The 18,986-nt window shown below is 46.2% G+C and overlaps 1 protein-coding gene across 2 annotated transcripts in view; it reads right to left on the reverse strand.

Annotated features, from left to right (window-relative positions):
- The window catches only part of FGGY (FGGY carbohydrate kinase domain containing), a 2,730,916-nt gene that overhangs the window by 2,461,841 nt on the left and 250,089 nt on the right, over positions 1-18,986 (reverse strand). The window lies entirely within an intron of this gene.

The raw sequence follows: 18,986 nt of genomic DNA on the forward strand, positions 1-18,986 counted from the left end.
TGGCAAATAGCCTAAAGGTACTGGCTGGAGGACTGATACTGGTCATGGCATCACTGCATGGGATAAAGATGTGGATTGCAAGATGTCAGAAGACAGAAGAAGAAATAGGGATACAACTTCTTCTGGAGCTAGTAAAGGGAGTGCAAATGGGTGACATCATCAAGGAACGAGAGAGGCTGAGGAAACAGATAGCAGCATCGGGCATATTCCTGCCTGGAATGAAGGTGGAAAACCTGCGCAACCCGAAAAAGTACATAGGGAAGTGGGTATAGTGTAACCCCGAAGGAGGCTGCATCTACATGTACTGGTAATTCGAAGATCATGTCAATTACTATGGACACTTAACCGGAATAAGGAAAGCATGGTGGTAGATAGAGGATGGAAGAGATAATGGTGGTGTGGACCACAGGAGGGACTGAAGAGGGAGAATCGGTCCAGAAGACCCTCTAACAGAAAGAAGCATCTGAGACAATATGGCCATCGTTCATATGAGCTTACACCCATTCCCACTGCTCCCACGATGGATAGTTATCATGAGAGATACCCTCCCAGCAGACCCTACAATCCTGCAGCAGTGTGGACTTTACCCAGAGTGAACTAAGAGACACAAGACAGAGCTGGAGACAGCTACATGGATAGACTCAACTAAATGCCAGACACCAAGCCACTCATCATTAGAGACACCACAATGACTGAGCTATGTCAGTCATGAAGCACACGTGCTATCCACACACTCTAGACACACGCTCACACACTCATTTACACGAAGAACGCAGCTATACAGCTCTATTAGTTAAAGGACAGTGACATATACATACTGTTTGCACGTTTATTATATTGTCATTAACCCTGCTACAGCACTGCAGTAACGCAAGAAGCAAGACAAGTTCATGTACATGCTTGCAAATGCTTATATGCAAATAACCATGATGGTGTGGAAGGAGCACTTACGAGACCTGACAGCCATAACTTACTAACCAACAGGCTATAAGAAGACGTGCACAGTAAAAGCCAGGCCATGGCTTAAGAAATTTAGTAGGCCACGATCAACGTAGAAAGGGACCCCAAGCCTCACAGAATGCTGTGCAAGCAGAACCGTTGTGGCAGGAGCGAAGCCGCCACCAAGGTCGCAATGTTGCAATTGACATTCTTCACTCTGAACCAAAGTAACACCGGCTGCAGGACAAAATACAGAATAAGTCAAAGATCCTGGGCTCAAAAACGTGGTCTTCAAGCACGTGATCTGGCCAGCTGAAGAGCTGCCAAGATTTGTGTCTGAGAAGAGCAATCTGTCCTGCCATCCAGACAATAGCGGCAACAAAGTTGTGACATCCATGCTACTGTTCTGCGTTGGGAACCGGAGCGCGCTCATTGCAGCTATGGGCTACACACGGTTATGACACTGACACATAGTTGAAGCTTGCAGATACATACTTGCACAAGGCACCATTCACAGGTGCTCCGCGGGCTAGGGAACAGAGTTTGTCCCAGACTTGGGGGCTTTTGGCTCATCCAATTATAACCAAAGACTCTAGGGGTGGACAGTGGAGGTCGTTGACTAATTATGGGGGTCATCGATCAATCACAGGACTTGCTCACTGTAACAAATTCCAAGTAACAACTTTTTGGGAATGGCCAAGCATTCCGCTTGAAATTACCTCATCCAATAACAACGTACCTCTATAGGCTCCTATGTGGGACATACTACTCAACAGCCTATTCTGAGTGAAGATAGGTTTTTGAGACAGTACATGAGAGTTGCGCCAATTGTGAAATCTGGTGTTATCAAAACTGGTCTGCGAGCCAGTGGTCATTGAGAGATCCGTGGACGTCCTTCCATGTATGTGATCCCTCTGGTGCTTTGGCGGTAATAAACCACAGTAATTCCTTGCCTCTTGTGTTGACCTGGTGTTCTTGATTAGGCAGGGGGACGTCGTTTGGCCTTCCACGAATTTGCACCTGCGGGCTCCCAGATCGGCTCGGCCAGACCAGGGGTCCGCCCTAACCTAGGGCACATGAGCAAGGGCCAGACATGTCAAGTGAGCATTGGTCAAGGACGTGAATCTGAAAACTCAGACTCTGATACTCTTACAAGGTTCATTTGTGGGGAGAGAAGAACCACAGCCATTTTTGCCAGTCAAAATAATTACTGACATTTTATTTGAATTGAGCATACAGCACCTTTATTCTCCAGGCACCCACTTCTGTCATTGCCTGCCCACTCATTTTCTAACTGCCTAAGGTGCAGCGGACTGATGACTAACTTTAGCAGGAAAGGTGTGCGTGAGCATGAAGAAAGGGGGTCTATGGCCTAGGAGTACTGTAGTCACCAAGGTAATTTTTACTTACTCTTCTATCACATCCCCCTTCCTCCATTCTCTTGGGTGATTACCAAGTGAGAAAAAGTAGAAGGGTGGGAGAGCTTGACTGATATAACCAAAGAGAGTCTGTAGTACTGCTAGGTCAAACCGAGCCTTGGTCTAAGAGCTTCTGGTCAGACAATAATACTCATAGAATGCAGAAGTAGAGGCACACTGAGCAACCCTGGAAATGACAACTCAGGGGACATGCCTCTGGAAAGAAAATGATGCTGCCTTTGCCCTCACTGCATATGTAAGAAGACCTTTGGGAGGGTTCAAACTTTGACAATGATAGATTTCCGAAATGCAGGATATGTTCCAACTCGCTACAGTTATCTTTGAAACCAGATGCCCATCATACAACCATCCATAAAGGAGAAAGAGCAACACAGAAGATCTAAAGGAATAAGTCCTTTGCAGATAAAATCTGAGCGACCTACAAAGATCCAGTCTGTGCTGATCTACTGCCAACGGAGCATTCAGCAAAATTGAAGGTAAAGAAATGTCTTGGTTAATGTGAAAATCTGTTACGCCTTTAGGAATAAAAGGAGGGATGTGTATGCAGCAGCACCTTATCCCTGTGGGAGACTGGCTAAGGCTCAGCCACTGGCAGGTCTTACATCTGGCTAACCCACAAGCCAGCATGAAGACTACCAAGAAGACTGTTTACACTAGACAAGATTGATTTCAACTGAGCCCAATGGCTTCTGAGCCCAATTTCAAACATGATTGGAGACCCTGACAGGTGGGAAAAACATTTAAGTCCCTCAAAACAATAACTAACTAAAGGATTGGAAAAGTAGAATAAATCCAAGGCAGAAAGGTGCATCCAATGAGGGTGACTGATAAAACCATAACTAGCGAAATTAGACTCAAAAGAGAGGACACGGTCAAACCTGTAGGTAAGTGGCTTAACTTGCTGATCCAAGTACCAGTCCAAAACTAATCCCACTTACACCTATAATGTTCCCAAGTGGCAGGTTTCTCGGATGCCATGATCACTCACAAATTGTTTTCAGACAACTCCAGTTGCCCTAGTGTTAATCACTAAGGTACCAAGCCAACATTGTTATTGAGGGGATGGGTGGAGATCCTGCCCCCTCCTTCGAATTGAACAATCGGAGAGTTTGGCAGAAGCAGAGGACGCCTCTTCAATATGCTCCTGAGATCTGACATGAAGAAACTGGCCAGTAACCAGGGGACAACCAGGACCATGCTTCATAATCTTATTAATAGGACTGTCTTCAATGTCCTGTTACTGAGAGGAAAGGGAGGGAAGGCATAAATAAAGTGTCTCCCGTGAGATATTGCGCCCATCTCACATGGGTGGCGGGTTCCATCTCAGATGAGAGTAGAACTGGGAGCACTGAGTGTCACACTAACAACCACCAAAGGGAGAGCACACCTCGAGAACAAGCCCTGTGTAACCAAGGGGTAGATCTCCCACTTTTTTCTGGAGGAACCTATCCTGCGGAGGGAGTCTGTCTCTCAAGAGTTTGCCCTGTAAGATGAAGGGTCTGTATGTAAATGTGCTGACTTATTGCCCATTCCTACAAATCCACTGCCTGAAGGGTGATCTAAGGATATATGGTACCATGTGCTTGTTTACAAAGAAGATGGCTGTGGGTGGACAGGCAGGACTTGCACCACAAGGCCCTTGATGGCAGTACATTGACAATCTAAGTGAAACAGATGTTCCTGCTGGGTTCAAAGATAGTGAAGCTGAAGGTTGCTGTGAGTTGCCCTCCAGCTAAGAAGAGATTAATAAATTGTGAATGTTACAGAGGGAGAAAGCTCATGGAGGGGAAATCACAGACGGGCGAAAATCTCACTTCCAGCACAGGTCTACCTTCAGAGAAGGAATCAAGGTCACATTTCATGCCAGTTTTATACGTGATCCGGAGTTGGGGTGGACCGCCAAACTCCGGCCTATGACAAATTCAGCTGCGTCTGTCTCATTCTCAACCTGGCATGAGGCACTGAGACAACACTATGTCCTGAAATCTCTGAAGAGCAAAACAATATGGCCATTCTCAAGTCACACTGGAAAAAAATGAACGTCAGGCTCTGTTAAGCCATCAAAGACGATTACCCTATCTTCACAAAGAGATCCAACTGGAAAAGGATTTCCAGAAGGAGATTGATAGAGCTTGGGCTGCAACTGGCAAACGTGGTGCTACCGGTGAGCAAGAGGGGCTGCCCCTGGTGCAGGGGGCCCACAAGGACTCCCTGGGTTGCTGCTCCATGCGGGCTGCACCAGGTATATGCTGCCAAGCCATATCATAATAAAGGGACCATCCCCATGCTGCTGTTGAATTTCTGTGCTGCTTTTTGCATATGCAGCACAGCCAACAAGACCTTTGGAGTCCCCATGTGCTGCTGGTGCTGCCCAGCTGTCCGGAGAAACACTTGAAGGGAAGGATGAAATAACTGCAGCCAAGAACAGACCTTCAGTCAGTCAGCGCTAGCCTCTGCCAAGTAAGATGTTTTATATATAGTATGCACTGTATATACAAAGACGCACTGTATATTTTGTTGAGGACTATATTTTTTAAAGTATTTGTTATTTTTTTTTAGTAATGCAGCCATTTAGGCATAGTAATATTCTATATAGCGTCTTGTGATTCCATGTTTTTGTAGCGAAACTTTCCAAATACGCTGGCGTACTGGGAAAAAGGAAATAACTAATCTGCGAACTAAAGAAACTGTATACCAGCATTTTGTTGTCTGCATTTGCTTTTGTGTGTTAAATGTCATTATAACCCAGTGTTTCTTCCTTAAATGTTTAAGGGGAGTCATATCCTAACCTTTTCCATTTCATCCCAGGTCCGGGTCCCACAGAGGTGCACCAAGGTGATCCAGAAGTCAGGTAAGTGGGGTTGGAGACAGTTAAGAGGTGGGTCAAGTATTTAAAAGTAATCTAAGTGTGATAAAAATGATATTGATGTGCCCACTGTTAGGAAAGATTTCTCTTTACTGCACCTTTCCTTCCATCTTTATGGAACCCCCACACATTTTGATTTTATTTCTGAATCTGTACTGTACTTTTTGCAGTGCAGTGAAGCCTTAAGCTTCACTACACTGGCCTTTGCTCATATGTTATGGGGAAACTGATATGTCCTTCATGCTGTCAGTACTGGGAAACCTTGTTTCCCTTAGTCGTATTACTATTTTACTACTTTTGGTTACTTTTGTATCACCTGTGGTAACGTTTTATCATTGTACAATGCAGCTTACACTGCAGTACAATGGGGTGTATTTTTGTTTTGTCCTAGACTAACACTCAGAGGATTTTTGGTTACTCTAGGTGTGCTAAAAGGATAGGCTGGTGCCAGCAGTGACTTTTCCCCACTTTTTGGGGATTTCATTTTAGCGTTACCGCTTTTACCGCATTTGGCTACTAACTGTGGCTACTGGTCAAACATGGCCATGCCACAAGAATTTTTATGGGCTACTGGAGGGCATGTGCGTTTGCTGGCAGGATGTGTGCTGGGTCCGTCTGACCCCAATCCACAAACTGGTTTCAGTGTGTCTGAGTGGTATGCATGAATGTTCCCGCCAGTGGTCCACTGCTGGGGGCGGGGGGTGTGGACTAGTCCTGCTAATGGCTAGTGAGGGCATAAGCTCTTACCTGGCTTTTAGGATAAGAAAAGGACCCCTGCACCCTTTCTTCAGAAATCCTGCACAAACCTGAAGGAGCCAAGTATCCTGCCAAACCTGTGAGACCCGCAAAGAAACCAGAGACCTGATTGAAGAAGGCCTGGCAACCAACTTCTGCTGCTGTCCTGGAGGAGCCCTGTCTTGCTTTTGAACTTTAGCTGTCCTGCGAAGGAGCTGCGACCCTTGGAGTCGAGGGACCATCCATTCCTGACATCTGCCCGTTGCCCTGCCAAAGGAAGCCTTCAGAAGTACCCTCAAACTGTCCTGTGGTTGACCAGCTTTGTTTTTGGGCTACCATGCTGCCGGTGCCACTGTACCGAGTTTCGGCCTGAAACTTGGGGGATCCTCAACTGGTCCTACAAGACTACCTCCTTTGAAATTGCGGCATCCTAGCATTGAGAAGACCTGAGATAGGAGGGAAAGTCTGACTGCTGCTGCTGAGTCCTTTTACGTCGCCCTTCTGTGGTGACCACTGTCCGAAATAGCTTACCTGACTCGAGTCCCGTCCTGAGAGGGTTGCTGCCTCATGTTTTTATGCATTCTGCAATTGAGAGTCCTTGCAACAGTAAAAGACACCAATAGCAGATCAGCTCGACCCTGCAATCCCTGTGAATCGAGGACTGCCATTTTCAGCAGTAAAAGCAATGTCGGACCCTCTTCCTTTGTTCTGGCAGGTCTGGGGAAGAATCGTAGTACGGGGGTAAGTTACAGCGTTTCTATCTACTCCTATACTCCCATTATAAGTCAATGGGCTTATAATAAAGCTTTATTATAACAATATTGGCTTTGCTATTGCTTTCCTGTGCAAGACAAATGACTGTTGGGGCTACTTTTGGCCATTAGTCTAACTTGAACCCAAACCCTAAGAATCCTTCGCTGGATCTCAGAGAACCTACCTGCATTTTATCCTGCCTGCTTCCTAACTTCTCTGAAACCTTAACCTGAACTATTGGACAAAAGGCCCCAGGCAACTCAGGGCTGGACAATTTTAGTTAGGAATCATCTCTGTGGACCATAATGCTAATACTTGTCTAACCTTTCCTTTGCAGGAGTTGCTGATGTGTATTATGCCCTATAACAAAGTGAATGTATATATGTATTTAGTTTGATAGTGTGTGAAATGTCTACCAGCTAGTTGTAATTTTTCTATAGTTTGTTTGGGCCATGAATAAATAACTGTATTTTTATACATCCTGTCTAAGTGTAATCTGTGACTCCCATTGTGTGACCTCATTGTGGACCCCTTACAAGCTCACTACCTCGGAAGAACTTAGCCTAGGCCACCTGTCACTGCTACCTAAACTGGTTGGCTACAGCTTCCCAGAGTTGTTCCTGTCACAATATAGTTTGGCCTTCTATACATCTGCCCACCAGGTCAGAGCATAGAAAATCAGTCCTAACACCCACCTACACATGTCTCCCATTAGGTGCGTTGGAACCATCACCCACCACATGTTTAATGTGTAGCATTCATTAGTGAGCCGGTCCACACACGAATGTGGCAATGAACATAATTAGCACCCCGACAGTCGGCCACGCTGTTAAAAACGTTTTCTGATAAATGGAAAGGGTTCCCTTTGATGAAAGGGTGTACACAGTTGGGGTCCTTTCATTAAAGGGAAGCTTAGACGATTGTAAGCTGTCCACCACGGTAATACGAAAGGGGCTCTGGAGTGAGCCCATTCTCTATTTCCATGGTGGGACGTATACGAATGAGGCGCTGTTCGATTTGGTGGCTGCAGCGTGAATGAGGGCGAGGGGTGGCAGGAAGTAGACAAGTGCAGACAGCCAGAAAAACAGATCCTGGGCCAAGGGGGGAAATGTGAATCTTCGCTTGAATGCACACTTAAACTGTTGGTTTCAGCCCACATTCCCCGAAGCTGATTGGCTGCCTTCTCCCATACCTGGTGATAGTTGTTAAGCAATGCTCTGCAATAGTATTTACATCCAGTATCTATAGAAACATGTTTCCCAATGTCACCTCTTCCCTAGGTTGTTCTCTCGCAAATCCAGCATCCTAGGGTGGGATGCCATGCTGGGAAGTTAATAAAACCTGCAGTGGTTGCCAGTGGTTGCCCAATGAGAAAAATAGCCTACCAATTGGAAGACATGTATGGAGATTTTTAGAGCTCCGATGGCTTTTTGCTCTATTAGTGAACAGAGCTGCTGTGTTATATCTAGGCCTTTTCCCCTCCTTTTAGAAAAGTTAAATCTGGGTGGTTTTGCATCACTGCTGTGTTATATCTCGGCCTTTTCCCCTCCTTTCAGAAAAGTTAAATCAGGGTGGTTTTGCATTTTGGTTTCAGTTGTACTGTGAACTGTGTCCCTTTTGCTCTTTCCCACTCTTGCAGTCCCCATCCGCTGGGGTTCCACTGTATTGTTGTGTGTCACCTGTCTGCTTCTCTGTTGTGTTCCCTATAGATTGATCCCTGCTCTCCCCACCCCGCGCACGCATCCTGCGTTGGCAGTGCTGGGCTTTTCATTCTCTCTCTTTCACTCCCTCATCCTCCTACTTTCCTTCTCGTACCCTCTATGGTGCTTTCCATTTCTGCCATCTTTTCTAACTGCTATTATGTCTCCCTTCCTATCTCTGTCACTAAGACTGGAAGGAAGAAGTTCAAGAGAGATATCCTGGTCTCCAACCCAGGTCTCCCTATTGCTGACACCTACATCAGTGCCGCCTCCCGACAGACTCTCACTGACATCCTCTTTGTTGTTCCCTCACCTGACCTATGGACCCTCCATATGGTCTCAGCTCTCTCTCCCATCTCTTTCTCTCCCATTAATGGTTGCACCCGGTGGGAGGCCCTCCTGTCCTCCTTCCACTCCTACCAAGACCATCATTAATGTCTATCTGAATGGCACCATCTTGGTCCAGGGCCCTCAGCCAAATCTTATCCTTTTTGTTAGGCGTCTCCCACATCTTATAAACTTCCTTCCTTCGCCCGCTACTCCTACTGTCACCTCTCTGGCCGCCCCTCTGCCACCTCTTTCTTCTGCCTCTCTGGCACCTTCCTCCTCCTCCTCTCTGGCTACTATGCCACCACCTGCTACCACCTCTGCCCTCTCTCGGGCCCCTCTATCACTTACGCTGGGTGTATCCCAAGCCTGTACCCCACACTGGAAGTCTTCCAAATGTGGCAACCTGCTCCGCGTTTCTACTCTCAACTCTCGCTCTGCAGTCAAACACTCTCTGACATCTGCCACCTCCTTGAAGAACTTCATCTGGATATCCTCGCTCTCACTGAGACATGGTTAACGGCCAGCTCTGTCGTGAGTTTTGACAATCTTCTCCCTGATGGCTACAAGATCCTCTCTGAGATCAGAATTAAACAACCCGGAGATGGAGTAGCTCTCATCTTTCTAAAGTGGGTCCCTGCTTCTGTTATTCCCATGCAGGCCTAATCCTCCTTCGAATGACTGGCCTGTAGGCTCTCCATCACTCCTGGCCTCTCCCCGACTGTGGCCACCATCAACAGGCCACCTGGCCAGGTTGCCCTCTACCTCTCTGAGTAGGCTTATCTTTCTTCTTCTTTCCTTGCTGGGTCCTCTCAACTTCTCCTCCTTGGAGACCTCAACATTCACCTGGATGCATCCAATTCCTTCTCTGGGCTTTTCCGCAACCTCTGCGATAATCTCTCTCACTCTGGTCCCACACACTCTGCTGAACACACCTGGGATGGTCTCATTTCCACTGTCATCCCCCTTTCTAACCCTCCCACCACTCCTCTCTCTTGGACTGGCCGATTCCTGCTCTCCTCTCATCTGAACCTCTCTGTCCCTCAGACTAAGCCCACCCCAGCATTGCCACTTACCTTCTCAGTCATTCGGCCATGTAGCGTGTGTCAGCAGATGCCTTTGCCTCTACTTTCTCTGCTCCTCCGACTCCTGTGGCTGACTCACTCTGATACAGCCCTCTCTAACCTTCATCTTGCCATCGCCAACACTCTGGACATCCTTGCCCCTGCCATGAGAATTTGTCTAAAGCCTACCTCCAAGTGCAACACTTGGTATGACTACGACAACGCCGCCATGAAACACAAGTGCAGGGTGGCTGAGAGAAAGTGGAGGGCTTCAGGCGTATCCTCTGACAAACTGGCCCGCCGCCTGCTCCAAAGGCAATATAGACTCTCTGTCCTGTCCAATAAGAGAGTCCACATCCAAACCCACATCACTGTGGCCTCTAACAACATGGCGTAACTATTTCAAATCTGCAAGGAGCTGGCCAATCCTGTTGCAGTCTCAACCTCTCCTGTTCCCTCCCAGGAACTCTGTATGGCTCTGGCTTCCCAATTCACCACGAAAACTCAGGACATCTGGTCCTCTCGCTCCTCCCCCTATCCCTCTCTCAGCCCCCTCTGGCCGCCTCTCCTCCTCCTTTCTTCTATTTCTCTCCGACAACACCCGATGACGTTTCTAGACAAGTCCGATCTATGAAAGTGTTGTCCAAACAGGTGCTTCACTACTCCTCCAGAACCATCAAGGACCACATCGACTCCCTCGCTCCAGCCTTGGTCGATTTCTGCAATCACTCTTTTGCTACTGGATCTTTCCCCTCTCTGCTCAAGCATTCCCTTGTGCACCCCATCCTTAAAAAGACTTGGGCCGATTCCACCTGCCTGGTATTCTACTGCCCAATCTCTATCATTCCTTTCCCAGGCAAACTCCTGGAAAATCTGGCCATCTCCCAGTTTACTCTCCACACTTAATCTGTGGTTGGTATCGACCAAAAAGTTGTATCCAAAAGGTCTTACATACCATTTTGCCTCATTGAGTAAAGGTATAAAATGCTAAATCCGAAAATATTGAGGTAGCTGAGCGGGAGTTGCGGGGGTGTTCCCCGCACTCCTACTTCAGTATTTTCAGGTTTGGGGGCTGCAGGGGTTTCCCCGGCATACAAGAAACAATGCGGGGGAAAGGAAAAAATAGAATGAAAAGCTCAAATTGCAAAATGCAGCAGAGTGGGCCTCGGTATTTTGCAATTCAGGCTTTTTGTCTATGATATTTTAACGTACATCCGTGTTGGTTGCCTCCAAGAACATCAGTCTGGCTTCAGAGCAGCCAGAGGTATGGACGCTGCTCACCTGAACACCCGTGAAGATCTGCTCTCTAATCTTGACTCCAGCCTTCTTTCTGTGACTCCAGCCTTCTTTCTGTCCTCATCCTCCTTGACCTTTCCTCTGCTTACGACATGGTCAATTACGCCATCCTGATCAATCGGCTCTGTGAGAACCTGGATATCACGGATCAGGGCCTGGCATGGTTGACCATCTTCCTTCTGGACCGACCCTCCTAGGTCCAATTTGGGTCCTTTGTCTCCACCACAACTCTCTGCCCACCTAATCTCTACCTTCACCACTAACTTTCAGTGTTATGCGGATGACACTCAGCTCTCTTTCAGGCTCCCCTCAGCCTCCTCTCTCGTTCATTCCTGACTAACTATCCACGATTCAGGACTGGTGCACCTCGAACAATCTTTGACTGAATGCCCGTAAAACGGAGATCCTTCTCATTTGGACCCCTGCTCCTGCTTTCCCTCTCTAACTCTGGCCGCTCTCCTTCGCCTTCTTTTGAGGCAAAAAACCTTGGTGTTATTTCCTACTCCACCCTTCCTTCTCTCCTATCACTGAAGTTGCCAATAAGGCCCACTACCAGCTGCACCACCTCAGAGGTATTCTTCCTTTTCTCACTTTCCCCCAGAAGCTCACTGTCTCCAGAGCCCTAGATCTCTCTAGGCTGGACTACTGCAACAGCCTCTTTCTCAATCTGCCTTCCCCTACTCTCCGCCCTCTTCAACTAATCCAGAATAGGACTGCAAGACTTTTCTTTGGCCTCAAGCCCAGGGACCATGTAGCTACAGTCCTGAAATCTCTTCACTGGCTCCTGGTGGCTGCAAGGATCAAGTTCAAGACCATCTGCATCAACCACAAGGCTTTCTCGGGCCGGGGCCCGCATTACATCCAACTCTCTCTTCCATAATACCTTCCTTCCCGAGCCCTTCGCTCAGCTACCTCAAACTCTCTAAGGGTCAGACGCTTCTTCAGGCAGAGAGTTGGGGGTAGATTTCTTTCAACCATGGGTGCCTCCCTCTGAAATGGTCTGCCTGCCTCTGTCAAACTTGAGCCAAACCGCCTGAACTTCCAGAAGCAGCTCAAGACCTTCCTTTTCTCCTCTGTTTTCTCTATCTCCTGACTGGTTGCCTGACTACCCTCAGAGCCTCACTGGGTATCAGGCTCCTCCATGATCAGTCTCCACTGCACTGCACTGCCTCAGGGCCTACCACGCACTTATGGGCTGTAACTGTAACCTCTACAGTCCTCTGCCTCCCTGCACTTACCCAGAGCTGTGCCGCCTGGCTGCTCAGAGCAATCCCTGCCCTCATTGTACTTCCAACCTCCCTCTCCCTTGCACTGCCCCTCTGCCTCCCCCCGCACTTTGCGCTGTCGCACTTGCAAGATCTTAATTACAAAAGGCTTAGTAAGATTGTTTGTACTGTCCTCCCGCTGGCTTCCCTACCTTGTCTTTTCACGCTGTGTACACTTATGTATAGGCACGTTATAAACGACATATCATATCATAGAAAAAGACAATATGGCGATGCTGCTCTTCGTCAACCAACGGTGATGGGGCCTATTCAGACCTTGGGTGGAAAGGATGTTTTGTCAGGCTCTTTGGCCACAGTTCATTTTTTCTTGCACTCAGCAAAACTCATCCGGATGGTCGACAATGTGACATTGTATATAATAAGAAGGTGGTATTGAGTATCACAGGCTCTCTTATCATCCACATCAAATCTTAAGGGAGATGCGTCAGACGTTCGGTCAACCTTGGGTGGATTATTTTACATCCTGGGATGATGCTCTACTACTGATGCTCTTCAGAAGATCTTTGCATCTTCTGGCATGTGGCTGCAATGTCCTATTCTTAACATGGCATCCAGATCTGAGGTATGCATTAATTTCCGTTTCTCTTTATTCTTCAGAATCTGGTCAGGACAAGGGTTGAAAAGGATGACTCTTTCATGGTTGTATCCCTTCGAGTAAAAAGGGTGCAGTGATTATTTCTGATCAGATGTAGTAGATCCAGTTTGCAGGTTCCTGTTTAAGCATAATATGCCCTTCGTGGTCCTTCACTCTTGCAGTGTGTTGGAAGGTTGAACAGTTCAGTTTGTAAATTGAGCAAAAAGGCATTGTCAGGGTAGTTAGCATTTGTTGTGCAGCAAACAAGAAAGCCATCTCCTTCACAAGCTTACGCACACTATTATTATTTTTATTATTATTATTATTATTGATTTATTTGTATTCAGTAATTAAACTTTTACAAAATTTCAATTGAATTTAAAATTCACACATTATACCATGTATACATACTTCATCCAGATTCAAAATTTAGTTAAAACTAACAATACAATTTAGACAGCAAATCAACTCATCAATATCAAATATAAAATACATAATCATCTCAAACATCATCATCGTCATATGCAATGTATACAATTTATTTTGGAAGCAGCTTACTCAGTGACCCCAAGGTGCAAAATTAAAATTATAAATAGTAAAAATGCAAGAGACCAAGCCTTGCAATATTAAAACCTCAATTAAATTAATAACTATCAACTGAGGGCAACACTGTTGCACACCATTGGTAAAATTGTCTGGTTTGGTGTGGTTCCAAAGATTTTAATCACTTTTTTCTGTTTTCTCACAAACATGTTTCAGTTTTTGCAGAATGTGGTTTCAAAGTGGTTGTCAGTGGCCCCAGTTTGTATCCAGTGGCCAGTAGGTGAGAGTAAGACATTTGGAGATAATCATCTCAAACATCATCGTCGTCATATGCAATGGATACAATTTATTTTGGAAGCAGCTTACTCAGTGACCCTAAGGTGCAAAATTAAAATTAAAATTATAAATAGTAAAAATGCAAGAGACCAAGCCTTGCAATATTAAAACCTCAATTAAATTAATAACTATCAACTGAGGGTGGTAAAATTGTCTGGTTTGGTGTGGTTCCAAAGATTTGAATCACTTGTTCTGTTTTCTCACAGACATGTTCCAGTTTTTGTAGAATGTGGTTTCAAAGTGGTTATCAGTGGCCCCAGTTTGTATCCAGTGGCCAGTAGGTAAGAGTAAGACATTTGGAGAGCCATAGGGGTGGGGAAAGGAATGATATGATTTGGTTTCTAACCTTGCCATTAATGTGTGAAGGTCTGAAAGGTCATCCGTTGGAGCATTTCTAGCAAGTTGTACCAGCAAAGTCTGTATTATTGTGGCTATCGCATCAGCTGGAAGAATGGGGAGGTAGGTTTATATCCCTGCACAAGTCCCTTCTTTGTGGTCATTCCGATCCTTTGCATTGGATATCATATCATTGGATCTATCCATTGAGACGGAGACGTTGCTGGTCTTTCATACTAGGTCTCAGGATATTGCATTTCCTTTATTTTGTTCTGCATCTAGGTCTTTGGAGGCGGAAGAGCATTTGCATTCTTTAACGTCAGAAGACTCGCTGAAACACCTTCCAAGTGAGCAGCTTTCTTTTATGATTCAGACAATGTATTCATTACTTATTGCATGGCAGGTGAGAGCGAGATCATCTACTATGAAAGCGAGCAGATGAATCTGGTGCACGCTTGCCCTGAAGTATTTCTTGGCAAGTGTCTCCCTAGCACTGAAACTCGATGGCGGTCTACCTTTGTGCAGCATCATTGCTTTCAGGTATGGATGCTTCTTGATTGGTGTACACATGCTTCCATCAGTGATGACAATAACCCCCTTTTCTTTACCTCACAGGAGACCTTGGAGGGATAGGTGGTTTAATCCATCAACAAACCCAGATGTGTTGTTTCTGCAGGTTGAGGGAATGGACCGATGTTACAGAGCAAATTGCCTGGAGATTCAAAGAGGAGTCATTGCTGACCACGAAAGGCAGTGTCTTGCTCAGTGGTTGAAGTGGGCGGTGCTGCTAGAAGTCACTTTGACTAATTAGGACCCAACCATTCATCATCATCATTAAGATAACCAGGAAAGCTCTTTAGTACCTAGCGTCAGAAGAAGTTGCTCTCAGTATTATTTGCATGGCATCTGTGAACTAACAATTTACAATTTAAAATCCAAACACCTGAACACATTAATACAAGGTTCTAGATACTGTAACTTTACGAAATCGAGCCTAGAGCATTGACTTCTATGGTGCCCCAATGTTTGCTTCTTTTGGGCAAGAGAGAAGGCACTCCTTGGAATGACTCTACTCATTTTTTTTTTTTTTTTTTTTTATTTGTATATGGTTTTATTAAACCTTTACAAAAAACATCAACACATAGAATCAACACATAGTATAAATAGATACACAATTATAAATTTACGTAATTACATATTTAAAGTATTACAAAGGGTTAAGAGGATTAAAAAAAAATTACAAGAACAAACAGGAGCAAGCGCAGTAGCAGCAAATTAACCTATATCTTTAACATATATGTATGTATATGTATGTATATCTTGTGACATCATGGTAACAGCAGATATATATCTATTCAAGATGGAGGTTCCGGATAAAACTAGATAAGGCCAACCCTTCCCTAGTTGTTCCAATACACAGACAGCGTTGCCATACTAGGTCAGTCGAGAGGCCTAGGAGTTGTAATTTCAAGGCATTCAAACAGGAGTCTCTTAGTACATGGAGATGGGTACAGAACAAAATGAGGTGTTTAGCCGTTTCAGGGACTAGGCCACAACATCTGCAGAAACTATTAGCCACTGTAATCTGTTTCCACCTCAGTTTAGTATCCAAAGTAGGTAGGATATTCCACCGTAGTTTGAGTAGTGTGTGTCTGTGTTCCCGATTTGGGAAGATTTTAAGTATTGAAGAAAGAGTACCTCTTTTTTTATGTTCATGAGCCAAGTGTGACATTGAAGTATATGCATGAAGGGCATCCACAGTCCGACACCAGTCAAAGTCCCACAACTTCATTTTAGTTTTAGTGGGATTAGTGATTAGTTGCTCTAAATCTGAGCCGATATTGGCCAGAATATCTTCACAAAGCATAGCAAATTTGTGTAAAAATCCGGATCGGAAGATGTTATTGCTAGCCAGTTCATATAGCGTGTTGGCAGTCGGGGCCTTCAGTTTAGCATAAAGCAGCAGCTACCTCCAATCAACTCGTGCTGTTAAAGAGATATAGCCCAGCTCGAAGCGAATGGCGGCCAGGGGAACTGCATTGGGGATGAGTAAAACCCGTCTCCATATGTCCCCTTCAATACCATCCAAATTAGCGATGGTTAACCGAGTAGCGAGCTCTAGGCCATATGTCAATTTCGGTGCAATTTTCCCCTCAAAAAAGAGTAAAGCAGGTCTAATAGAGAATCGGCCATATTTACGGTCAATTTTAAGGACCTGACTGGCCAGTGCCTTAGCTTTATGCAGGAGAAGGAGGTTCTGCCCTTTTGAGCCTCTACTTGCTCCCAGATAATAGCCCAGATAAGTAAGGGAAGTGGAGCAGGTTATAGTTGCACCTCCTAACTTCCAGAGGTTAGTTTTCTTCCTAACAACCCCTTTAGATAAGGCAAGGATTTTGGTCTTCGCAGGATTAATATTCAGACCATTGAGTTGGGCATAGTTGGCGAATACGTCCAGCAACCGCTGTAACCCCACCTTAGTTAGATCGAATAGAACAAAGTCGTCTGCATACGCCAACCAAATAAGCTTCAAAGTGCCAATACTCGGCGCTAATAGCCCCTCTTTCACAAGGTGCTCTGCTACGTCTGAAACATATTGATTAAACAACCAGGGGGCTAGCACACAACCCTGTCTAACCCCACGATGAGTACGGACAGCATCTGACATATCCCCCTTTTTGTTTAACCGGATACGAACGGTAGAGTTATTATATACCCCCTCCAGTAAGCCAATTAAGCCCCTTGGCAGGCCCCACGCGTGGAGTTTTTGCCAAAGCCTATTTCGGTCAACACAGTCAAAGGCTGCTGAGAGGTCCACTGAGGCCATAAAAGTAGGTCCCCTAGTTGAGCTCCAGGCAGTCTCTTGGATGCACTTAACCGCAAGCACATTGATGTTAGTGGAGTGGTTTTTACGGAAGCCCGTTTGAAAGGGGCTCAAGGGATGGCTAGTTTTTTCCCATTCCCTTAAATGTGAGAGAAGAAAAGCAGAGAAAATTTTACAATCCGCATCAATCAAAGCGATAGGCCTCTACTCATTTTAACACAGATGCACGAGACCAGATTGTCCATGGTGACAAAGGGCTGCTATATAGCTGCAAATAGACCCCATGCAATCTCAGCCCAGGCGACATCTCTGTCAAATAGCTTCATGAGGACACCCATTGCAGCACTCAGGGCTGGCACAGTACCCTGGGCGGCCTGAAGCCACCCTGCCGTGTCCAAAAGGAGGCATTGCTCTAAAGTCAAGGTTGGAATTGGACTAGAGATTCGCAGCTCCGTCGGATTCAGATTTTTTAAGCATTTTTAACAGAGGAGCCAGCTAAGGGTTGCCAGACTAAAAGAGACATGGGTATACCTGTGTGTGCTATACCCCTGATCAAGCAGTGGACTTGCCAAGAGACTCCTGCCTAGGCAAGTGGAAACCCTAACAGGTCCTCCGCTCTCGGGTCGAAAACGTGAACATGACTGGCAAGTAGCACTGTTAGTTTCTGCAAAACTGTTGTTTCTAAAGGGTGGCAGTACCTTCACCTGGGACCACTTTAACGCTTTAGCGGTTGTCGGCTTTCAAAAGGAAAATAAAAAACAAATTGTTCACTCAAGACATGTCATTAAGGACTTTCACACGTATCCTGGGGATTTGTGTAGTGTGTACATTTTACTCACTTCAACGGTGACAATTTACTTGGGCAGAAAGAAAAGATGGACATTCACATTTTTATGTTAAAATGTGTTCAGAAATTCGAAAATAAGAGCAACACTTTGCCCACTTTCTGAGAAGGCACAATTCTCAGTGAGCTGGCACTTGAAAGTGTGCGGGTGTTAGCTACGTCACGAGCGCTACCTAAAGTCTGCACTATTTCCACGATGGGCCGCTTCACTGCACCTCGGGCTCCTAAGGCAACGCACTGTACATTAAGATATGTGGTGCTCTGCAAACACAGCTCGGCTCCTGCAGGCTGCAGGCATGGCATTTGTGGTGGTTCCACACACAAGACTGAATCATGTCATGCAGTACAGTGAGTTATCAAGGCAGTGGGCCCCCACCTTGAAATGCCAATGACACTACGTGCAAGCTCTGAGGGCAAAACTCTCCTCTTCAGGGGAATCCACCCTGCCAAGCTTTCTCTCACTACGCCAGCTCGGGGCAGCCCTTGAAAGACTCCCAGAGCTGGCGTGGCGGGGGGGGCTAATGGCGCCCTGGAGGGCATGGCGCCGCGGGCGGTCACCCAGCCCGTCCTGCCCTAAGGCCAGCCCTGCTAGGCAGTGGGCCCCCACCTTGAAATGCCAATGACACTACGTGCAAGCTCTGAGGGCAAAACTCTCCTCTTCAGGGGAAACCACCCTGCCAAGCTTTCTCTCACTACGCCAGCTCGGGGGAGCCCTTGAAAGACTCCCAGAGATGGCGTGGCGGGGGGCTAATGGCGCCCTGGAGGGCATGGCGCCGCGGGCGGTCACCCAGCCCGTCCTGCCCTAAGGCCAGCCCTGCTAGGCAATGGGCCACCGCCTTGAAATGCCAATGCAATGCTCCTATGTGCAAGCTCCGGGGCAAAACTCTACTCATCAGGGGAATCCGCCCTGCCAAGCCTGCACACAGATTACTATGCCAGGGTGTGTGCTTAAAAATAGCTAGAAAATCCTGCCCACTAAATACCCGTTTGAATGTTAGCATTCAGGACCTCCGATCAAATTGATAGACACCGGCGATTGGCTATTGCTACTACTTTTGCAAGGTTTTGAATTTAAAATTGCATTCAAAATGTCACATTAATTAAGTGTGGCCCTTAACAAGAGACAA

Source organism: Ambystoma mexicanum, chromosome 1q, assembly GCF_040938575.1.
Source record: "Ambystoma mexicanum isolate Mex_15411 chromosome 1q, UKY_AmexF1_1, whole genome shotgun sequence".
In the NCBI taxonomy this organism is placed as follows: domain Eukaryota; kingdom Metazoa; phylum Chordata; class Amphibia; order Caudata; family Ambystomatidae; genus Ambystoma; species Ambystoma mexicanum.